The sequence below is a fragment of the Podarcis vaucheri genome (assembly GCF_965113315.1).
Source record: "Podarcis vaucheri genome assembly, chromosome: 5".
Taxonomy (NCBI): Eukaryota; Metazoa; Chordata; class Lepidosauria; order Squamata; family Lacertidae; genus Podarcis; species Podarcis vaucheri.
Genome location: NC_138763.1, coordinates 3,051,723 through 3,076,577, shown reverse-complemented (window position 1 = coordinate 3,076,577; position 24,855 = coordinate 3,051,723). Strand labels below are relative to the sequence as shown.

At 47.9% G+C, this 24,855-nt stretch overlaps 1 protein-coding gene across 3 annotated transcripts in view; it reads left to right on the top strand.

Moving 5' to 3' along the window:
- LPP (LIM domain containing preferred translocation partner in lipoma) overlaps nt 1-24,855 on the top strand; it is a 300,872-nt gene that overhangs the window by 59,085 nt on the left and 216,932 nt on the right. For all 3 annotated transcript variants that reach the window (XM_082224279.1, XM_082224280.1, XM_082224281.1), the window contains one exon: nt 8,041-8,139. The gene's annotated coding sequence lies outside the window, so the exon portion shown is untranslated. The remainder of the gene's footprint in view (nt 1-8,040; nt 8,140-24,855) is intronic.

Genomic DNA, 24,855 nt, shown 5'->3' with positions numbered 1-24,855 from the left:
AAGGACCCCTGACCGTTAGGTCCAGTCGTGGCCGACTCTGGGGTTGCAGCGCTTATCTCGCTTTACTGGCCGAGGGAGCCGGCGTACAGCTTCCAGGTCATGTGGCCAGCAGAACTAAGCTGCTTCTGGCGAACCAGAGCAGCGCAGGGAAATGCTGTTTACATTCCCGCTGGAGTGGTACCTATTTATCTACTTGCACTTTGACGTGCTTTCGAACTGCTAAGTGGGCAGGAGCAGGGATGGAGCAAGGGGAGCTCACCCCGTCGCGGGGATTCGAACCACCAACCTTCTGATCAGCAAGTCTTAGGCTCTGTGGTTTAGGCCACAGCGCCACCCGTGTCCCTTCTACAAAGTGGATTACTTTCCCTTTAAATGAGAACAGCGTCAGATTTCTCCATCCTTTTCCGTGATGGCAAGCTGGACATGAGCTCAAATGCGCCTTTCCGAATTTGCTACCCTTGCATGGCTGCTGTCACTTCTTGGCCCGCCAGACCTCCAGCCCCAACCAAACAATGTCCCTATGGAGAAATACTGTTAGTTTCCTCCACAAGTGTCTCTAAACCAATTCTCATTCCATGATAGATGTGATACCTTTCAGATGCCTCAGTAAGGGGAGGCTGTGCTTTATTAAAGTCCTCTCTGTATTGGTTCTCTGTAGTACCATATTCAAAGAGGAATTCAAACAAATAGCCAGCACGTGTAGACACAAAGTCAGAAAAGCTAAAGCACAGAATGAACTCAGGCTTGCTAGAGAGGTTAAAAGCAACAAAAAAGGCTTTTATGGGTATGTTCGTAGCAAAAGGAAGAACAAAGAAACTGTGGGGTCACTCAGAGGAGAAGATGGTGAAATGCAAACAGGGGACACAGAAAGGGCTGAACTACTCAATGCCTTCTTTGCCTCAGTCTTCTCCGATAAAGAAAACAATGCCCGACCTGAAGAATTTGGAGCAAATGATTCAGCAAAGGAAACACAGCCCAGAATAACTAAGGAGATAGTACAAGAATATTTGGCTAGTTTAGATGTATTCAAGTCTCCAGGGCCAGATGAACTGCATCCAAGAGTATTAAAAGAACTGGCAGATGTGATCTCAGAACCACTGGCAGTCATCTTTGAGAATTCCTGGAGAACAGGCGAAGTCCCGGCAGACTGGAGGAGGGCAAATGTTGTCCCTATTTTCAAAAAGGGGAAAAGAGAGGACCCAAATAATTACCGCCCAGTCAGTCTGACATCAATAGCAGGGAAGATTCTGGAGCAGATCATTAAGCAAACAGTCTGTGAGCACCTAGAAAGGAATGCTGTGATCACCAATAGTCAGCATGGATTTCTGAAAAATAAGTCATGTCAGACTAACCTGATCTCGTTTTTTGACAGAATTACAAGCCTGGTAGATGAAGGGAACGCAGTGGATGTAGCCTACCTTGATTTCAGCAAGGCATTTGACAAGGTGCCCCATGATATTCTTGTAAAGAAGCTGGTAAAATGCGGTCTTGACTATGCTACCACTCAGTGGATTTGTAACTGGCTGACTGACCGAACCCAAAGGGTACTCATCAATGGTTCCTCTTCATCCTGGAGAAGAGTGACTAGTGGGGTGCCACAGGGTTCTGTCTTGGGCCCGGTCTTATTCAACATCTTTATCAACGACTTGGATGATGGACTCAAGGGCATCCTGATCAAATTTGCAGATGACACCAAACTGGGAGGGGTGGCTAACACCCCAGAGGACAGGATCACACTTCAAAACGACCTTGACAGATTAGAGAACTGGGCAAAAACAAACAAGATGAATTTTAACAGGGAGAAATGTAAAGTATTGCACTTGGGCAAAAAAAATGAGAGGCACAAATACAAGATGGGTGACACCTGGCTTGAGAGCAGTACATGTGAAAAGGATCTAGGAGTCTTGGTTGACCACAAACTTGACATGAGCCAACAGTGTGACGCGGCAGCTAAAAAAGCCAATGCAATTCTGGGCTGCATCAATAGGAGTATAGCATCTAGATCAAGGGAAGTAATAGTGCCACTGTATTCTGCTCTGGTCAGACCACACCTGGAGTACTGTGTCCAGTTCTGGGCACCACAATTCAAGAGGGACACTGACAAACTGGAACGTGTCCAGAGGAGGGCAACCAAAATGGTCAAAGGCCTGGAAACGATGCCTTATGAGGAACGGCTAAGGGAGCTGGGCATGTTTAGCCTGGAGAAGAGGAGGTTAAGGGGTGATATGATAGCCATGTTCAAATATATAAAAGGATGTCACATAGAGGAGGGAGAAAGGTTGTTTTCTGCTGCTCCAGAGAAGCGGACACGGAGCAATGGATCCAAACTACAAGAAAGAAGATTCCACCTAAACATTAGGAAGAACTTCCTGACAGTAAGAGCTGTTCGACAGTGGAATTTGCTGCCAAGGAGTGTGGTGGAGTCTCCTACTTTAGAGGTCTTTAAGCAGAGGCTTGACAACCATATGTCAGGAGTGCTCTGATGGTGTTTCCTGCTTGGCAGGGGGTTGGACTCGATGGCCCTTGTGGTCTCTTCCAACTCTATGATTCTATGATTCTATGATTCTATGATTCTACCGACCATAGACTCATGGAAGGAACCTCAGCGGTCATCTAGTCCAACCCCCTGAAATGCAGGAATCTCAGCTGAAGAAGGCCACCCAACCTCTGCTTAAAATGCTCACGGAAGGAGAGTCCAGTCTGTTCCCTGATCAGCTGGACAGCTCAGTTGGTTAGAGTGTGGTGCTGATGATGATGCCAAGGTTGCAGGTTTGATCCCCGTTTGGGACACTTGCATATTCCTGCCTTGCAGGAAGGTGGACTGAATGATCCTCAGGGTCCCTTCCAAATCTGTGATTCTATGGTTCTCCTATCAAAACAGCTCTCACAGTCAGAAAGTTCTTCCTAGCTGGAATCTCCTTTCCTATTATTTGAATCCGCTTGTTCAGGTCCTGCCCTTTGGAGCAGCGGAAAACCGGCTTCCCCACAACCCCATTTGACAGCGCTCCAGAGATCCTGGAAGATGACTCTCACCTCTTGGTCTCCTCTTCTCCAGGCTAAACATACCCAACTCCCTCAACCATTCCTCATAAGGCTCGGTTTACGTGTCAGTAACATGACACAGTCTTTGGGACCTCAGCTACTTCCAGTTGGGCTGAACGGAGTTTCTGATTCCTCGCCCCGTCTGCACACCCCGTGCTCTGCGGGGTGACAGGATGGCCGAATGTAGCTGGGGGGGGGGTGAGCTGAGAGCTTAGAAGGGAGGGAGACCAGCCACCTTCCTGTGTGCACAGAAATAGCATTCACTCTCTTCTGCAGCAGGATCTTTCTGGTTCCTAAATGTTGGGAATATTGAGGGTTAAAGAGACACATGTTTCTGACACTGTGCGTTAAACAATTGGCTCAACCTCTAGAGTTAAGTGGACGCGGGTGGCTCTGTGGGTTAAACCACAGAGCCTAGGACTTGCCGATCAGAAGGTTGGCGGTTCGAATCCCCGCGACGGGGTGAGCTCCCGTTGCTCGGTCCCTGCTCCTGCCAACCTAGCAGTTCGAAAGCACGTCAAAGTGCAAGTAGATCAATAGGTACCACTCAGGCGGGAAGGTAAACGGCGTTTCCGTGCGCTGCTCTGGCTTGCCAGAAGCGGCTTAGTCATGCTGGTCACATGACCTGGAAGCTGTACGCCGGCTCCCTTGGCCAATAAAGCGAGATGAGGGCCGCAACCCCAGAGTCGGTCATGACCGGACCTAATGGTCAGGGGTCCCTTTACCTTTACCTTTACCTTTACCTAGAGTTAAGTATGTAAGGAGGCAAGCAGCTGGGACATGGCTGGTTGGTGTATCAGAGTAGATCTGGTGGGACCCACTTTTCAGGGACAGATGGAGCAACGCCCATGCCTCCATCCTCAAAGGCAAGGCTGGAATTGAAAATGGGATTATGGCATTGTGGGTGGGTGATGGGGCACATTCGCCATCCTGGCAATTTGAAAAGGAGCCTTGAAAGAGACATCAGTTACCTTAAATTTAGACTCCCAATTTACATTTTTGCAAAAACGAGCTGGCGTTGAGAAACCCAAGGGCAACAGAAACGTATTTCTCAGACCAAGATCCAAAAAAATAAATAAATCAGCGTGAATAGCCTGAAAGTAAAACTGGCCAGGAGCCAGTGGGAAAACCAATTTGGTTAGTGTTTTTCCTCTCCTCCCCAAATTCTTGAGGCTGAAAGGAGAAGAGAGAAGAAAATAAGAAATCAAAAGAGCTGAATTCAGAGGGAGGGGAAAGACATGCGGAAGCCCTGTGTGGGAAAGTTTTATACTGCATTTCATTTTGTTTCTTTCAATACAGCTGCATTTCTTCCCAAACACACAACTCGGATTGCACATAGCACCCTACAAATAATTGAGTGGACACGATCCACCAGGACGTCTTTTGCACAAGCCCTTGGAAATTGCTGGGACTTGCGCGAGTCTTGCTTTTGGGCCCGTGTTGCTTCTAAAGAAGAATAAAGTTTAGGACAACTTATGGCACAAACAGGGAGGTGTTAGGGAGCAAGACACTGAGTCCCTAGTTCCTCTAAACTTCCCCAAAAGTACATGTTTGAAGGAGAACCACTGTTTGGGGGATGCCTCATCTTAAGACTATTTTGACATGGAGCCTCTGGACGACTGGGCTGCCATGTTCCGGGGCCTTCTGTAGTGTTAAAAAAAGCGAGTGGCGAAAGCAGAAGAGATTGCTAGCCTGTCGTATCGCTTGCTTGTTTTGCTTCTTGTCTGCTGCGCGGATGCCTTGGAAATGCAAACATTTCCCTGACTGCAAAGGCATTTCACGGCTCGCTCGCCATGAGGCCAGCGACGCTAGGATGCTTTGAGCCTTGCTGTTCAGTTCGTGGAAAACAGGATCGCGTTTCGCCATGCCTGTCTCTAGTAAACACATTGCTCGCCTTTCTGGAAGCGGCTGTGACTCAATAGAAGGCCAACTTTGTACGTTTCTGGGGGGGGGAGGGGGCGATTATGCAGCCGTAGAGCAACATGCGCAGCTTCCAGAAGGGCTCCAGGTCCTCAGTATCTCCAGTTACAAGGCTCAGGGGAGGGTCCTTACCTGCCCAAGACCCCAGAGAGCCACATTAAACCATGTGGAAGTGGAGGAGCCCTGACTGTAAAAGGCAACGTCGAATGTTCATACTTGGCGGTTTGGAATAGCACCAAAGTATGTTTGACCTCCTTTGCAGTGGCTCGATTCGGTGTTGCTGGAATTCTGCAAAGTCACTGTCTTCCTTGATCTTGCTATGAATTGCTGGTTGGCTTCAAAATTCAGGGAAGCAATTTGCACACGTTTCTGCTGAGCGGCCCCCAACATGCTTGTGGGCACATTGCGGGCCATGCTCAGTGCACACAGTTCCAGTGGCGCGCCGGGGGAAGGGGGCTTGCTTTTGCTCCCCCACCCCTAATCATGAGCTATACACCCCCAAGACTCTCCTGCAGCTGCAGATGGATGTCTTGCCTTTGGAGAAGTTTTGTGCAACGTTTTAAGACATCGTTTCTAAAATGAGGCATCCTAGGGCTAATGCCTTGATCCTGTGGAAGTTAGGCATGCTTGCCTGAGGTGTTTCGGCTGCTGTTACTTATGGGTTCAGGGCAGCAGGTTTGAGTGCCGGCATGGAAAAGAGAATGTGGAACTGAGCCCTGGCTCAAGCTGTAGCCCAGGGGTCGGCAAAGTTTACCTCGCCTGGATCAGTTCACTCCAGCCAAGATCCCTTCATGGGCCGGATCCCGCATGCGTCCACGATTTCTGGCGTCTGTACAGACACAATTTCTGGTGTCTGAGCATGCGCAGAAACGATTTCTAGCACTGTGGAAGCAAGTCCCCGTGCTGCGCTGCACCAGTTTAGCACAGCATGCGGGGACTCGCCGAGGGGGTGGCTTGGTTCAGGGGTGGCTTGTGGACCAGTTCAATGCCCCCCGTGGGCTGCTTGTGGCCCGTGGCCCTTAGGCTGCCTACCCCTGCTGTAGCACTTCAGCCTTGCAGTCCCTGTTTGGTTATGTGAAAAAGTCACCTGAACAGGGGAGCTTTTATGCACATCTCTGCATGTGCAGCTGCCATTCATTTCAGGGGGACCTCATGCAAATGATGGTCCTGATATATTTACCTGGTAAAGCTTCCTCCAGGCCATATGCTCTTATCCAGTTTCTGGAAAGGGTTGATTCAGGACTGCTGGGATTTGCAACCCCGATAATCTACTCTAACAATGTAGGTTCCTGGTCCTCATTTGTTAAGAGTTTGAAACCAGGAGGTGGTGCCCGTGAAAGGTCCAGGCAGTGTCGCCAAATGGTTACAGACCCTTTAAAATATCAGAGTTCAAAATGAATCCCATAACTTTGATGATTGCTTTGCAAACAGTGGTTTAATAATTTGCACATTTTGACCTAGGAATTTGGAGCCGGATTTGGTGGTTGTCTATTGCGTTTTCCTTAGGAATCACTATCCTTTCAGGCTTAATACCTTATTGTTGAGGTCTGCTGTAGTCAGAGCTTTTTAAATTCCTTGCATCTGTTCTCCCAACACGTGCTTCAGATATTGTATTCTGGGGTGGGGGAACCACTCAGCTTTTGTTTGAGAAATGCCTAGCCCCTTATATTGATGATATGATAGCCATGTTTAAATATATAAAAGGATGTCACATAGAGGAGGGAGAAAGGTTGTTTTCTGCTGCTCCAGAGAAGCGGACACGGAGCAATGGATCCAAACTACAAGAAAGAAGATTCCACCTAAACATGAGGAAGAACTTCCTGACAGTAAGAGCTGTTTGACAGTGGAATTTGCTGCCAAGGAGTGTGGTGGAGTCTCCTACTTTGGAGGTCTTTAAGCAGAGGCTTGACAACCATAGGTCAGGAGTGCTCTGATGGTGTTTCCTGCTTGGCAGGGGGTTGGACTCGATGGCCCTTGTGGTCTCTTCCAACTCTGTGATGTCTACCACTTAAGAAAAGTTGCAGGTAACTGTGTTGGTCTATTAGGAAAGCAAACAGATATTCCCACAAAACAACAAGAGGATAATGTCTTTATTATCTCACAAAGGGAAAGTTGCTCAGGTGAACTTCATTGGGCATTCAAATCATGCATAAGAAGGTTTCTTGAGCCTGACAATGTATTGGACAAGTGTGAGAATCATAGAATTGTGGAGTTGGAAGAGACCTCCGAGGGTCATCTAGTCCAACCCCCTGCGATACAGGAATCTCAATTAAAGCATCTCTGGCAGATGGCCACCTAACCTCTGCTTAAAAACCTCCAAGGATGGAGAGTCCACTGTGTACCTCCTGAGGGAGTCTGTTCGACTGTTGTACAGTTGTTAGTGTCAGAAAGTTCTTCCTAGTGTTTAGAGTCCATTGGTTCAAGTTCTCTGGAACAGCAGAAGACTAGCTTGCTCCATCTTGCATGTGACAGCGCTTCAGTTATCTGAAGGTGACATGACAGCCCATATATTAGCAACACTGGGGATGAGTTTTGAGGGTGTGTTGATACCTTAACATTAGTAAAGGTAAAGGTAAAGGGACCCCTGACCATTAGGTCCAGTCATGACCGACTCTGGGGTTGCGGCGCTCATCTCGCTTTATTGGCCAAGGGATCCGGCGTACAGCTTCCGGGTCGTGTGGCCAGCATGACTAAGCCGCTTCTGGTGAACCAGAGCAGTGCACGGAAATGCCGTTTACCTTCCTGCCGGAGCGGTACCTATTTATCTACTTGCACTTTGACGTGCTTTCGAACTGCTAGGTTGGCAGGAGCAGGGACCGAGCAACAGGAGCTCACCCCATCGCGGGGATTCGAACCGCCGACCTTCTGATCAGCAAGTCCTAGGCTCTGTGTTTTAAACCACAGCGCCACCCATGTCCCACCTTAACATTGCCAAGTGCTTAACCTGGTTAACAATAATGGCTTTGTTTTATTTCCGCAACACCCAGTCCCTGCCAGGTAGGCCAAACAGCCCGTCAATGTTCGAACGCAGGACTGTTTTGAGACTAAACCTCTTTCTTCTGTTTGTTTGCTTGCTAGGCCCAGTTGGTTCTCCAGAGCTCTCCTCCTGAAATCGCTTCCCAACAGACAACATTCCTTTTTAAACTGTGGGATCCAGAACTGAGCAGCAGACTCCAGGTAAATCCTTGCCAGAACTGAAATCTGCAGTGCTGATTAACTATTGCATCTTCTGATCTGCACAAGGAACAGCTAATACGATGTATTGGTTTAAAGGCATGAGAAACTGGGTTCAAATCCTCACGCACCCTCAAAAAATCACCATCTGATCTTGGGCCAGTCCTGATTTTGATCTTGCAGCCTCTCCTACCTCGAAGGGCTGTTGTGAGGCTAAAACAGGTGATCCCTCAGATTCCTGGAGGAAAGGCAGGATAGAACTGCCAAAGATGGTTGCATGGGATTATTGAACGTGGACCTCCATGCCAAACAAAATTCCTTCCTTTAAAAAAACTGCACACCAGGGAGAAGGCTGAGAGCAAGAGAACTCATTTCCCTGACACCCGACTTTTCCGTGTCCTTGCATCACACGCTACCCTCTCGTTTGATTTTCGGTCCAAGGTTGAATGTTTTCGTTTCTGCTGTTCTGGTAGCTTTGTGGCCCTGGCAAAGGTGATTTGGGGTCAGCAGAGCGGCTTTACAATGTGTGTGTACACAAAAACCCTCTCCGAAGTGATGGAGCATTGATTTCTTCAAAGGTTTGCCTTTTTCCACGGCTCTTGTTGCCCTTCCTTTGCTACGCTTCTCTCTCTCTTCTTTCGCTCTTTAGTAAAGTAAATAATGCATGCAGGATGCAAACGAGGACTGAAATTTTAGAAGGGCTGACCCAACACATTACTGCAGATCAATCCCTTCGGTTACGCGAAGCACTTCTTTAGAGGAGGAAAGGAACTCTGGTGTCGAGAAAAGAGCTGGGGTTTATTTTGGGACTCGGTTTAGCTGCTTCTCCCTGCATATGGGGCAGAGGGGCGAAGATTCCTCGTCAACAAACAACAAGCGCCGCTTGTGCCACTGGCCTCATTCCCTCGCGCTGCCCAAATTCATACCTTGGAACCCTTAGGGTGCAAAGCCAGGGGCACCCCCAACCTTTTTGCTCCTGGTGAGAATGCAGAGAGGGCGGGGAATAATCTGCAGCCGGGTCCTGGAATTGTGCATGCCACTTCCTGTACTTCATTGCAAAGTTTGGTTCCTTCCATCACTGAGCATGCCAGCGTCTTTGCAGTGCCTTTCAGGATGAGACTTTCCTTCCCCGAGTACATTTCCAGAACCCTCCTGAGTTTGCCTGTCTAATATGTTCCCAACCTCACTATCCCTGTACCAAATTTAGTTTGCAGCAGGGATGGCTCATTGTGGAAGGCTGCCTGCCTGGGCTGGCAAAATACCAGCACCCCAGTTCCCCCCCTTCATAATTTTTGTTGTTGTTGTTGTTGTTTAGTCGTTTAGTCATGTCCGCCTCTTCATTACCCCCTGAACCAGAGCACGCCATGCACTTCTGTCCTCTTCCTCCCGCAGTTTGGTCAAACTCATGCTGGTAGCTTCGAGAACACTGTCCCACCATCTCGTCCTCTGTCGTCCCCTTCTCCTTGTGCCCTCCATCTTTCCCAACATCAGGGTCTTTTCCAGGGAGTCTTCTCTTCTCATGAGGTGGCCAAAGTACTGGAGCCTCAGCTTCAGGATCTGTCCTTCCAGTGAGCACTCAGGGCTGATTTCCTTCAGAATGGAGAGGTTTGATCTTCTTGCAGTCCATGGGACTCTCAAGAGTCTCCTCCAGCACCATCACTCAAAAGCATCAATTCTTTGGCGATCAGCCTTCTTTATGGTCCAGCTCTCACTTCCATAAAATTTATACTTGATTGAAAAAATAAATAAATCTGAAATAACCTCCAAATGGATCACAAAAAGATTAAACAAGAAAATAATAATAATAATAATAATAATAATAATAATAATAATAATAATAATAATAATAATAATAATAATTTATTATTTATACCCCACCCATCTGGCTGGGCTTCCCCAGCCACTCTGGGCGGCCTCCAAAAGAATATTAAAATACAGTAACACATCAAACATTAAAAGCTTCCCGAAACAGGGCTGCCTTCAGATGTCTTCTAAAAGTCTGGTAGTTGTTGTTCTCTTTGACATCTGGTGGGAGGGTGTTCCACAGGGAAGGCGCCACTACCGAGAAGGCCCTCTGCCTGGTTCCCTGTAACTTCACTTCTTGCAGTGAGGGAACCGCCAGAAGGCCCTTGGCGCTGGACCTCAGTGTCCGGGTAGAACGGTGGGGGTGGAGACGCTCCTTCAGGTATACTGGACCGAGACCGTTTAGGGCTTTAAAGGCCAGCACCAACACTTTGAATTGTGCTTGGAAATGTACTGGGAGCCATAAATAAAGGGAAAATGGCAACAATGGTTTAAAATGTATAAGAAGTTAAAATACTCAAAGCAGGTTAAAACTCTCAGCAGCTTCCTAAGCATTTGGACAGGCTTGTTTAAACAATAATGTTTTTAGCGAGTGCCGAAAAGAATGCAGCGAAGGGACCTTCCTGGTGTCAATTGGCAGGGAGTTCCAAAGGTGCTGCCACACTGAAAGACTTGAGTTCTGAAGGTGTCTGCATATTGGGGGAGGGGAACGCATTGCCTCGCTCTCTTTTCTTTATCTTCGAAATTCTCTTGTATTGTCGCTTAAACCCCCTGCTCTCTTTTTCTGATATTAATATTTTATTGGAAGAATTTCCTGTATAAAAAGAAAGAGTGATTAAGAGGAAAAGGAAGGAAGAAAAACGCGGATGAAAATAGAAATGAAGGGAAAATGCTCAATACATATGTGCTTAGTCCTATTACCCTGGTAGAAATATATTTACCAATAACCTAATATATTCTGTGTAAAGTCTTTCCAAATATCATTATATTTATCCAAAGAAAGGTTGCATCTGTATGCAGTCCATTCATACGTTGTTAATATTGTCATATTTTCAGGCCATTGATGAAGGGGAATAATAATAATAATGATAATAATAATAATAATAAAATTTATTTATACCCCACCCATCTGGCTGGATTTCCCCAGCTACTCTGGGCAGCTTCCAACTGAATATTAAAAACCCGATAAAACATCAAACATTAAAAGCTTCCCTAAACAGGGCTGCCTTCAGATGTCTTCTAAAAGTCAGATAGTTGTTTATTTCCTTGACATCTGCTTGGAGGGCGTTCCACAGGGCAGGGGCCACCACCGAGAAGGCCCTCTGCCTCGTTCTCTATTCTTCTAGTTCACCAGTTTCAATCTCTTAGCCATCATTACTGGACCCACAGTTTCGCCAGCAGCAACTGGCCTGGCTATCAGCCTTCTCTCCCAAGATCATGAGGACCAGAATCTTGACTTTTATAAAAGGGCCGGTTGTCTGAATGCCGTTCTGTGGTGATCTGAGCTCGTGCTGGGCGGCTCTTCCTGTTCCGTCTATAGCTCCCCAGACTCAGGAAGCTAAGATGACGGGGAGAATTGTTTGTCGGAGGCAGACGCAGCTGTCATCTAAGCCCACTTAGCCTCAAAAACAAGTCCTTGAAGAGTCTGCCTGCAGCAGTCTGAATGTTTTCAGCTGTTTGAGCTGCTCCCCGGTCAGACAAAAGCAATCTGTTGCCTGTTCTATAAAGGGAGGTTTAAGAGCGGAGAGTCTCAAGATTGGAGAAAGGGGCTTTGGAAACGGAGGGGAGATGATGGTTATTTATAAAATCGAGAACGGTGTGGAAAGGAAGAATTCCGGGGCCAATTCTACTGACTCACAATACCCCTTTGTATCAATCACCCGCTGACTGGCGACAAGTCTCTGGTGAGCAGGTCCACACTCAAGACATAAACCCAAGGAACGGCTTGTTGTGGTAGCTGCCGGCAAAAGCGCTTTGGGGGAGAGAAGAAAATATCAGAAAGAAGAAAGGATTAGGCAACTTCACAGAGGTTTGATAGAACCTCCATAGCCAGAGGCAGTTTAGCTTAAGTTACCAAACGTCAGGGACAAACACGAGGAGATGCAGGAAAATTTCCTGCAGGCATTTTCTCTATTCTTACTTAAACTGTCTTTGGGAAACTAGGAAGGTGCCTTATAGTGCGTATGACCATTGCTCCATCTAGCTCAGGCATCCCCAAACTCGGCCCTCCAGCTGTTTGGGGACTACAACTCCCATCATCCCTAGCTAACAGGACCAGTGGTCAGGGATGATGGGAACTGTAGTCCCAAAACATTTGGAGGGCCGAGTTTGGGGATACCTGATCTACCTCAATATTATCTATCCTGACTGACAGGGACTGACCAGGTTTTCTGACAGGGAATCCTTCCCAGCCCTACCCAGAAACCACTGAATCAGAGAATTGCAGAGTTGGAAGGGAACCCCTAAGGTCATCCAGTCCAACCCCCTGGAATGCAGGAATTTCAGCTAAAGCATCCCTGACAGATGGCCAGCGGATCTCTGCTTAAAAACCTTCAGTGGAGGGAGAGCCCATCACTTCCCTGCTTTCCTGACTGGGGCTAATGGTTGTTGTATCTCACAACTGGATAAGAGTGGTGGACTCGTAAACTGGGGAACCGGGTTCGCGTCTCCGCTCCTCCACATGCAGCTGCTGGGTGACCTTGGGCCAGTCACACTTCTCTGAAGTCTCTCAGCCCCACTCACCTCACAGAGTGTTTGTTGTGGGGGAGGAAGGGAAAGGAGAATGTTAGCCGCTTTGAGACTCCTTCGGGTAGTTTTAAAGCCGGATATCAAATCCAAACTCCTCTTCCAAACTCCAATGTGCCCTATGCTTGGCTTCCCTTGGGCTGAGTCCGGAAGCTGCAGTCAGTGCAGAATGCTGCAGCACGATTGCTGACAGGAGCGAAGCCTTGTCCACATGTGACACTTGGGCTCAGATTTGTGACTGGGCCAAGTTCAAGTGCTTATTCTTAGCCTATAAAGCCCCTAACAACTTGGGGCCAGTTAACCTGCAAGATCTCCTTTCCCCATATTTTCCCCACTCGATAACTTCAGTTGGAACAACTGGCTGGATAATCCTTGCTCCGCTTTTGTAAGAACTCAGTCTTGCAGCACCTTAACGTTGGAACTCCCTGCCTATTGATATCAGGGAGGCCCTTTCCCTGTATTCTTTTCAGCGCCCGCTAAAGCATTTTTCTGTAGGCAAGGCCTTTTCTGTAGGCATCGCCCTTGTGGTCTCTTCCAACTCTATGATTCTATGATTCTATGATTCTAAGCCTACCAGGTGTTCAGAAAGCTGATGCCCTTTTTAACCTGCTTTTAGTCATTGTAGAGGGACGCGGGCGGCGCTGTGGGTTAAACCACAGAGCCTAGGACTTGCCAATCAGAAGGTTGGCAGTTCTAATCCCTGCAACGGGGTGAGCTCCCATTGCTCGGTCCCTGCTCCTGCCAACCTAGCAGTTCGAAAGCATGTCAAAAGTGCAAGTAGATAAATAGGAACCGCTCTGGCGGGAAGGTAAATGGCGTTTCTGTGCGCTGCTCTGGTTCACCAGAAGCGGCTTAGTCATGCTGACTACATGACCCAGAAGCTGTACGCTGGCTCCCTCGGCCAATAAAGTGACATGAGCGCCGCAACCCCAGAGTTGGTCACAACTGGACCTAATGGTCTGGGGTCCCTTTACCTTTACTTTTACCAGTCATTTTAACCTTTCTGATGTTTGGAATCACTGCCGTCAATTCTTCCTCGATTGTAGTTTTAGCGTTTCCTCTGTTTGGTGAACTGCTTTGCGCTCTCCCCCTTTGCACTCAAGGGTTGTATTAACCTTCTGCAAAGCAAACTGATGTCTGTAGGGCGGCAGGTTGGGGAAGCTGGCCCCCTTTGCTCACGTGCCTCCTATTCCTAGAGGGACACGCTGGCTTTCCAGCAAAGACAAACAGAGGTGGAAACCTGAGCGCGCCTTGTTGCCGCATGTGGCTGCTCCGTGACCCGGGGCCTCGCCACGCTCGGCTCCATATACGGCTCGGAGGAGCGAGACGATGCGGAGGCTCTGGGAACGAGAGCGCAGCTCTGAATACCAGACATACATTAAATTCTTCCCGGCTGTGCTTCCCCCTCTGCTTCCCCATTAATTCAGAACATGAGCAGGGCGTCGCAGACAGAGAGAATCCAATGTTCCGAGTGTCACCTCCAGGGAACACTTAACTCCTGAGCATGTGTGTGCTTAAAAAACAACAACAGTCTCCTGCATATTTGAAGGCCGTATTGTCCCCAAATGCCCAGGGGCTTCTTGGCACACCGTAGGCAGGTAGCCTTTTTGGAAAGGATTGTGAATGGAGAAATCCGAGGGCTCCCTTGGACAAAAAAACAAGGACACCAGCCAGGAATACCAGAGCAAAACAGCAGCCAGTAGGCTTGGTCTTGATTGAAGACTGTCGTGACAGGACTCCCACCTGCCACCAGGTGAAAACAAAATGGAAGCCCAGAACAAAAGAAGACCCCAACTTTTATTAGTTACTAATCCCCCAAACTACACCCCTAGAACTACATCACAACTACATCATGACTACATCACTGACACATCACAAAAAGGAGGGGTTGAGGGAGGAGTTGTGGAGGTAACCTGAGTATCTTGTCACCTGGCTGGTTCCTCCTTTTCCCCTCCCCATCAGTCATATCCAGAGGACAAAGGGGAGCTGGCAGTTTCCTGCCCCCAGAGGGAAGATCTGATCATTGTCCTTTGTTCCAGTCCATGTTGAATCCACTCCCATATGCAAGTCTTTTGTGACCTGGATGGTCTTCTGTCTGGGACCATCAAGGTTGTCATGCCAACTGGGTAGGGCTCCTGTGTATGTGCTGGTACGGTTAAGAGATTATGGCCGTCCTGTATCAAACCATCCCCCTTTGATAGTCCTTCCTTCATGGAGCAAAATAAAAGTGGAGCGCTGTAAATCTGATGTATGGTTGATTTACCATGAATTTATAACAGAAACGGCGTGTATGTTGTGTGTGTGTCGTGTTTGTACAAACTGAATGATTGGAGAGGGGGAGTTCCTGCAACAGGATGAATCTTGCTCTCTTTCGCTGTCTGGCTCTGCACCATCCCTAGTCCTCTCTCCTCGCTCCCTCGGCCTCCTCTCACGGGCAGCTGCCAGCAGAGGCTGAAGGGAGCCAGTCTGCAGGAGATATTCCCTCAGAAAGCCCCAAGCTGGCCATCCAAACGGAGCCCTGCCAAATCAGGACAGTGGGTCATCCATTCCAGCATCTTTTTCTCGCATTGGCAACCAGATGCCTCTTTTGGGAAACCTGCAAGCAGGACCCGAGTGTGACAGGGACTCTCCGCTCCCGTTGGTTTTCTAGCAATGGGGATTCAGAAGCGTCGCTGCGTCTGACTATGGGTGCAGAGTGTGGTCATGGTGGCTCCACTGCAAGGAGGACGGGGGCAGACAGGAAGAGTGTCCATACTGGACAGGACCTAGCTGTTGTTGCTGTTTAGTTGTGTCTGCCTCTTTGTGACCCCCTGGACCAGAGCACGCCAGGCACTCCTGTCTTCCACGGCCTCCCGCAGTTTGGTCAGACTCATGCTGGTAGCTTCGAGAACACTGTCCAGCCATCTCGTCCTCTGTCATCCCCTTCTCCTTGGGCCCTCCATCTTTCCCAGCATCAGGGTCTTTTCCAGGGAGTCTTCTCTTCTCATGAGGTGGCCAAAGTATTGGAGCCTCAGCTTCAGGATCTGTCCTTCCAGGGAGCACTCAGGGCTGATTTCCTTCAGAATGGAGAGGTTTGATCTTGCAGTCCATGGGACTCTCAAGAGTCTCCTCCAGCACCAGAATTCAAAAGCATCCATTCTTTGGCGATCAGCCTTCTTTACGGTCCAGCTCTCACTTCCATCCATCACTACTGGGAAAACCATAGCTTTATCTATACGGACCTTTGTTGGCAAGGTGATGTCTCTGCAGGACCTAGCTAGGAAGGGGCATATAGAATCATACAATGGCGGAGTTGGAATCATAATTTATAATAATAATAATTTATTATTTATACCCCGCCCATCTGGCTGGGTTTCCCCAGCCACTCTGGGCGGCTCCCACCGAATATTAAAAACAATACAGTGTCAGACATTAAAAACTTTCCTAAACAGGGCCACCTTCAGTTGTCTTTTAAAAGTAAAATAGTTGTTTTTCTCTTTGACATCTGGTGGGAGGGCGTTCCACAGGATGTGTGCCACTACCAAGAAGGCCCTCTGCCTGGTTCCCTCTAACTTGGCTTCTCGCAGGGAGGGAACCGCCAGAAGGCCCTCGGAGCTGGACCTCAGTGTCCGGGCTGGATGATGGGGGTGGAGACGCTCCTTCAGGTATACAGGACCCAGGGTAATCTATGCCAACCCTTTGCTATGGAGGCGTCACAACAAAAGCATCGCTGGCAGATCTCGGCGCACTAACTCTGGCTTCCATCTCCGGGGGAAGCGGGTTCAGGTGCTGCTCCCCTCTGCTTGAGAACTTGGTCAAGGCCTTAAGAGGACGGGCGCAGCATCATCCTTTGGTGAGCGGATGAGAGAGAGGGAGGGAGGGATGGTGACGAGCCCCTGCCCATTCCAAAATCAATTGAGGAAGGAGCAAAGTGTCTCATTACCGTCTCTCATCCCTCCTGCAGCAACAATAGGTGGTGAAATTGTGAGAGGAAATTAATCACGGAGACCAAACCCTTATAGCCTCTGTGTTTTCCCGGAACTGTGGAAGGTAATTAGCAGGTCTGACTATCCCCTGGGTTCAATACGAGATTAGCTGTGTGGCGTAAATGGAGGTGGCTTTCTTTTTTGTTTTTTTGTCCTTCTGGGGGTAAATTTGAAGGAACGGATTGCTGCGAAATTCAGCGGTGCCGATTCTGATTTAACCTTGCAGGGAGGACTAAAAAAAACACTATCCCATATATCTGCGGCAATTAAAAATTTAATTCAACATGCCACTCGAAATCTTGTTTTCTTATGAATCATCCCTTTAATTGAATATGGTGAGCTTGGGGAACCTTCCTAGCAAGAAAAGGTGTTTTAATTTGGCCTGGGCCAAAAAGTTCTTGTAGGGAGGAGACTTCCGGGTTAGCGCGATCGGCTAATGGCGGATTCCCTCCGAGCTCCGGAGGGAATCGGCTCCGTGGAAGACAGGTCGTGCCGCGGCGGCGACGCGGGGACCCTCAGAAATCACAGGCGCGGATGCCTGTGGACTTGGTGACTCGGCAGGCACCCTTGGAGAAAAAAACAAGGACACCAGCCAGGAATACCAGAGCAAAACAGCAGCCAGTAGCAAGAAAAGGTGTTTTAATTTGGCCTGGGCCAAAAAGTTCTTGTAGGAGACAAGCCTTGTAGGCTCAGGCAAGAATGCCAGAGTCAGGGAAATCCCTGTTATAACATTGGTAGCCACTGTTATAACATTGCTTGCCTCCATGGCCAGAGGCAGCCCTGCTTCTGAATACCATAGAATCTCAGAACCGTTGAGTCAGAAGGGACCCCCAATGGTCATCTAGTCCAACCCCCTTTGGTGTGGGAATCACAGCTAAAGAATCCCTGGCAGATGGCCACCCAACCTCTGCTTAAAAACCTGGGGGAAAAGAAACCTTTAAAAATGGGCATAATTGTGTAGGCCGCCTAGTTTTCCCCGGCGTCTCCAAGCGTGAGGCTTTGGGGAAAGGCAGAAGGGGCGGGTGCCCCCAGAGGCAGGTATATCTCGGTCCCCCATCTCAATCTGAGAACCTGCGCTTGCTTTTGTGTAAAGGACCTGCGCTGCCTCCTTCAGCCGCTGCTGGGAATGCCAGCCTTGGGGGTTAGAATTATAGAATCATAGAATCATAGAATGATAGAGTTGGAAGAGACCCGAAGGGCCATCGAGTCCAACCCCCTGCCAAGCAGGAAACACCATCAGAGCACTCCTGACATATGGTTGTCAAGCCTCTGCTTAAAGACCTCCAAAGTAGGAGACTCCACCACACTCCTTGGCAGCAAATTCCACTGTCGAACAGCTCTTACTGTCAGGAAGTTCTTCCTAATGTTTAGGTGGAATCTTCTTTCTTGTAGTTTGGATCCATTGCTCCGTGTCCGCTTCTCTGGAGCAGCAGAAAACAACCTTTCTCCCTCCTCTATGTGACATCCTTTTATATATTTGAACATGGCTGTCATATCACCCCTTAACCTCCTCTTCTCCAGGCTAAACATGCCCAGCTCCCTTAGCCGTTCCTCATAAGGCATCGTTTCCAGGCCTTTGACCATTTTGGTTGCCCTCCTCTGGACACGTTCCAGTTTGTCAGTGTCCTTCTTGAATTGTGGTGCCCAGAACTGGACACAGTACTCCAGGTGAGGTCTGACCAGAGCAGAGCAGGGTTGTGGCTGCTCTGGGTAACTTAAAAAAAACGCATTAGAGGAGCTTGGTCTCTTTGAAGCCGTGAGAACCCTTAACAAACTACAACTCCCAGGATGCTTTGAGGCATGGGGGGGGGGAGTCATGGCTGTCTATAGCAGCCTGGTGCTGCTTTAAATGTGCAGCGCAGCTGGGACTTTGGTTTAGACACCACCTCCCTGGTTCAGCTTCATATTCCCCCCATTCTTTGTCCTGCCTTCTGGCTGATAAGAGTCGATTCTTTGACATTAAGCAGATTTATAGGGGGCTGGAGGGAACTCGTGAGTGTGTTTTTTGGGGGCCTCTTAGCATTTTAGTGCTGGAAGAGACCTTTGAGGTCCCGCAGACCAAACCACTACTAATCTGGGGGAGGGGGGTACAGACATCCATCATAAAGTATGTCTGAATCCATCATAAAGTATGTCAAAGAAAGTTAATATTCACCTAGAGTTAAGTGCGATTATTTTATTTTTTTACTTAAAAATAAAATTGAAATTAAGGACATATTGATTTTCTATATATTCCCCGTTAAGTGGCATCCTTCAAATGCCATATCCATAAATACGAATAAGGTTTTCTGATTCCAATTTTCAGGTAAGATTAGCTTATCACCGAGCGCACCATCTGCTATGTGTTATACTTCACATTTACATCCTCTCTGGGTTATTATCATAATTGAGCTGCTTCAGAAACAATATATATATATATATTCACTCATCAAACAGACGCCTTTCCCTCCCTGGCAATTTGTCACTTGAGGCTTTTTAACTTAATGTCCCACGAGTCTTATTTATTATCTTACTAAAATTGGGAGGATAAATTATTAATTTGTTCTAGGCGGGGAGGGCGTCTCTGCGCGCGTCGGGTGCTTGCCGGTAGATGCCAAAAGAAAAAAGAAAAATCAACTTGGAAATACTTTAAGGACTTTTTACTTTTGTTCTGCCCTGTGAATAAAACAGTCAGGTTGTTAAACAGAAAAGAGAAGGGGATGGTATGGCTTGCTTCACTTTGCTAAGATGAAAAAATGAAAGAAAAGAAGGGCAAACTACTTCTTTTTTTTAAAGGCAGGAAGGAAGCCCCAAAGCTGGCTTGCGGGTTTCGAGTTTGCTCTGAATGAAATGACTGTTAGTTTCGTTTGAGGTCTCATCCCCTGTGAGGGAGGGCTTGGGAAAAATCTGTAGGCTGGGCAGCCCTGGTTAAAAAAGTTCTGCCAACCAGAACTACAGTCGAAGTCTTTCCAAAGTGTCTGGTCGTTCTGGCGGGCAGATTTTCTGATATAAAATTGGATGCACTTTGAACACCTGAAAAGAGAGTATGTGTATTTTTGTTGTTGTTGTTTAGTCATTTAGTCGTGTCCGCCTCTTCGTGACCCCCTGGACCAGAGCACGCCAGGCCCTCCTGTCTTCCACTGCCTCCCGCAGTTTGGTCAAACTCATGGTAGTCGCTTCGAGAACACTGTCCCACCATCTCGTCCTCTGTCGTCCCCTTCTCCTTGTGCCCTCCATCTTTCCCAACATCAGGGTCTTTTCCAGGGAGTCTTCTCTTCTCATGAGGTGGCCAAAGTCTTGGAGCCTCAGCTTCAGACTCTGTCCTTCCAGTGAGCACTCAGGGCTGATTTCCTTCAGAATGGAGAGGTTGGATCTTCTTGCAGTCCATGGGACTCTCAAGAGTCTCCTCCAGCACCAGAATTCAAAAGCATCATTTCTTGGTGTGTTGCAATTCAGCAAGGACTTCCTGCCCTGAGAGAAGATCCAGCCTCCTGCATATTTAGCAGATTGGGGAGTTTCACTCTCTTGGAAGAAAAAGGGTCAACCCCCAGAGTCCTGGATTGGCAACCAGGAGAATCCTAGAGGCATTTTGCTGCAACTCTGTATTGGGGTTTGTGGTGTAGCCGGACACATACTGGCACCTCAGAGGGCAGAGCCCAACTCATGTCCCCTCTCCCCTGCCAGTAAGCTGAACACTGTGATATTCTGCAGGGAGGAAATAATAATAGTAGTAGTAGTTGTAGTAGTAGTAATAATAATAATAATAATAATTTTTATTTATACTCTGCCTACCCTAGCCTTGACTGGGCTCAGGGCGACTAACAACCGATATAAAAACAAATTGATTGAAATACAACTTAAAAACAAGGTTAAAAGACAACATTAAAACATTAAAATACAGCCTCATTTCAATGGAAACTCAAAACAAAAACTTTTTGGGGGATGAAAATGTCATCTTCACCAAGGCTAACTTAGGAAGGGGGTTGAAGTTAAAATTGCCACTGTAATAATGCAACATTACAAAGATGTGGGGTGTATTGCAGAGCTGGAAAATGTTCAGAAGAGGGCAGCCAAAATGATCAAGAGGCTTTAGGGTTGCAGCGTTTGGGATGTTTCCGCTCAGAGAAACGGTGAGGAAGAGACTACACATAGGAAGTTTATAAAATTCTGCATCGCTTGCAGAAAATGGGCAGGGGAAGGTTTTTCTCCCTCTCTCATAACACTTGGACCTTGTGAAAATCCAACGACGCTGAACTTTGGAAGATTCAGGACAGAAGAAAGGAAGTCCTTCTTCAGGCAGTGTGTAGTTAAACTATGGAACTCATTGCCACAGGAGGACCACCCACCTAGATGGTTTGAAAAGAAGATTGGACAAATTCGTAGGGGAGGAGAGGGCTATCGATGGCTATTCATGGCTATGCTTTGCCTTCCATAGTCAGAGACAGCAATGCTTTGGAATACCAGCTGCTGGAAGCCACAGGAGGGAAGAGTTGCTCTTGTGTTCGAATCCTGCTTGCGGGTTTCCCATGGGGGCATCTGTTTGGCCACTGTGAGCTGCTGAACTAGATGGCCTGGTCTAGCAGACACTAATTATGTTTTATGAGGGAGACATATTTGCGTTTGAGCATTATTAGGTTACTGCAGCAAACTTTTTCAGCAGGGGGCCGGTCCACTGTCCCTCAGACCTTGTAGGGGGCCAGACTATATTTTTTTGGGGGGAGAAGAATGAATTCCTATGCCCCACAAATAACCCAGAGATGCATTTTAAATAAAAGCACACATCCTGCTCATGTAAAATCACGCTGATTCCCGGACCGTCTGTGGGCTGGATTTAGAAGGCGATTGGGCCAGATCCGGCCCCTGGGCCTTAGTTTGCCTACCCATGGGTCACGGGTTCAATCACAACACTGCAAAATTCGTCACCGGAGAAAGCAGCCAATTACTAACCCAGAAACCGAAAGTTAAGACTGTGTGGCCAAATTTCCCCCTTGCTATGGTTAGGAAATTCTTGCCATCCACTTCAGATCGTAATCTAAGCACAATTAGAAGCTTGCAGTCAAGGAATGGTCTCAGCTCTTCATTTCCTGTATACTCTTGCTTTCTTCATTCCATCGACAGCTGTACTTCAGCCACCTTCCCTCCAGGCCTTCTAACCCCTGAGCAGTCCTACTTCCTGGGCGACTTTTCAGGTCTCGGTCAATCTTTGCCCCAGTGACTGCGTGGGATTTTAATCCCTGCCAAACTGACAAGTTTCACTTCCCTCTCAGAAGTTGGGCTACCAAAATTCCAACAGCTTTCCTCTGTGAGCAATGGAAGTCTTTGTGAACGCAGCAGGCCAAACCACAATTAAAGAAGCGTAACTTTGGTTTATTGGGCGATGACTGAATTGACTAGGCACTGAATTTGACTAGGCAGTGGACTTTAGGAAATCTAAACTGAATATTCAGCCACTTATTATTGAGGGGAGGTGCGTGGAACAGGTCTCGGTGTTTCAATTTCTGGGAATGGAGTTGAGAGATGACCTAACCTGGGGAGAAAACAGCAAAGACCTGATGAAGAGAGCACAGCAGAGGTTATATTTTCTGAGAATCCTCCGGAAAAACAATCTCTAAAAAGGACCTGTTGATGACATTTTACCATTGTACTGTGGAGAGCGTATTAACTTATGGTCTGTGTGTGGTTTGGGAGCTGCACAGTCAGGGAAAAAACAATGCTGTCCAGGGTTGTCAAGACTGCGGAGATAATAATTGGGTGCACTCTTCCCACCTTGGATCAAATCTACGCTTCCAGGTGCCATAAGAAAGCTGCAGAGATAGCGCAGGATAGTGCACACCCCGGAAATGATCTCTTTCAGCTTCTGCCTTCTGGAAGAAGGTACAGGGTTATAAAGACGAGGACTAGCCGCCTGAGAAACAGTTTCTATCCAAATGCGATTTTGGTTTTAAATGTAGTGTAAGGAGTCTCTGGATGAGTGGGGCACTGTGGGTTAAACCACAGAGCCTAGGACTTGCCGATCAGAAGGTTGGCAGTTTGAATCCCCGCAACGGGGTGAGCTCCCGTTGCTGGGTCCCTGCTCCTGCCAACCTAGCAGTTCGAAAGCACGTCAAAGTGCAAGTAGATAAATAGGTACCGCTCTGGCGGGAAGGTAAATGTCGTTTCCGTGTGCTGCTCTGGTTCGCCAGAAGTGGCTTAGTCATGCTGGCCACATGACCCGAAAGCTGTACGCCAGCTCCTTCGGCCAATAAAGCAAGATGAGCGCCACAACCCCAGAGTCGGCCACGACTGGACCTAATGTTCAGGGGTCCCTTTACCTTTACCTAAGGAGTCTGTATGGGAGTATATTGTATTTAATTATGGGGTATCAGAGTTTTTAGGGTTCTAACCAGGTGGGGATAGCTGGGATAGCAGGCTTGTTGGTTTTTGAATGTCTGATGTAGATTTTTTTCAATTTCGTTGTTCTGTATGGGACAATGACAATAAAGATTATTGTATCATATAGCAAATCAGATTTGGAGGTGGGCTTGCAAATCATGGTTTGATGTGATGTCTGAATATAGAGACCCGAAAGAGAAGCACATCAAAACTATAGGTTGTGTCCACAATGCGAAAACATGGTTTGGGTACTAAACTGGGGCTAGCGTAAACCGTGCTTTGGCATGATGGTGCCGTTGAACTTCCATGTTGCGGGTGGAGAACATGTCCTTCTAGATGTAGTTTGACTCCAACTCCCATCAGACCTGACCAGCACAGCCAGTGATCTGGGATGTTGGGAGTTGAAGTCAAGCAACGTTTTGAGACCACCATTGCTATATTGATACATACAGAAGTGGGAGAAGCCATCTCAGTTCCTACGAGGTCTTCCTTTCAGCAAGGTTGGAGAGACACTTGCCAGAATCCTTCAGACCAACATAATGCCCCCGTTTCGTATTTCTTGGACCACAACTCCAGCGGTGCTGTTGCTGATGGGAATTGTAGTCTCAAAAATCTGGAGGGCACGGGGTTGGCGAAGGCTCTTTTTAGGCATAGGACACACCCAGTTTTAGCAAGGAGGGAAGACAAGATAACCTGGTTTGAGGAGTCTGTGGCCAATAATGGATCCATTATCTAACCTACGGGTCACAACAATATAGGATACCAAAGGGCTCTGTGGCAAATGGGTCGGAGAGCCCATCAAATTCAGAGGATGCTTAGCACATTAAGTTTTTACAGCGTCCAGGGCCTGCCAGCTCTCTTGGTTCCCCTTTCAGGTGCCAAAACCTCCTGTACGACGAAGCTTTCAGGCTTTGCTAGTGATTCGTAGCATGGCTTGCTTAGAAACAATAGTTGCAGACTCACACACCACTCTGGTATGTTTAGTTAGACTTTCATATCCACTAAGAGGAGATGGGGAAGTCCCGCGCTGGCCTTTCCAGCATAGGGGATCTTTTACGGTGAGTTTTATGCACGGATGAGGTTTTGTCTCGGTCTCGGTGTGGTCCCTGTAAGCCTGTGGTGTTGCAGTGTGTCATGCGATTCACCGAGTGTGGTTAAGAACACACTAGATTCGTAGAATCAGAAGGGACCTCAAGGACCATCTACTCCAACCTCCTTCGATTCAGGAATCGCAGCTAAGAAGAGCTAGATGGACCAATTGTCTGACTCGGTACAAGTTGGCCTCGGATGTTTCTGTGTTTCTGTGTAATAGCGGGGCAGTCTCTTGGTGTGGTGTAGTGGTTAATAGCGGTAGTCTCGTAATCTGGGGAACCGGGTTCGCGTCTCCGCTCCTCCACATGCAGCTGCTGGGTGACCTTGGGCCAGTCACACTTCTCTGAAGTCTCTCAGCCCCACTCACCTCACAGAGTGTTTGTTGTGGGGGAGGAAGGGAAAGGAGAATGTTAGCCGCTTTGAGACTCCTTAAAGGGAGTGAAAGGCGGGATATCAAATCCAAACTCTTCTTCTTCTTCTTGGTTCCATTGAGGAGTGTGTTAAGTTGTGGGTGAACATACCAGACAACACAGCGGTTCTTCAAACAGCTCTTGTTTATTCACAGGCCAGAGCAGAACTGAACTGAACTGAAGGGTTCAGCCTGTTGGAATTCTGCCTGGGTCAGAGGAATGTGCCACAGCGTAGGCACCGGCAGATATTCCTGTCGACCTCCCCGCGTCTCCACTCTGCTGATAAGCAGGCGAGGTCTCGGCGTGCTGCAAGCAAAGCGTCATCCAGAGAAGAAAACAAACAGTTGTTATAC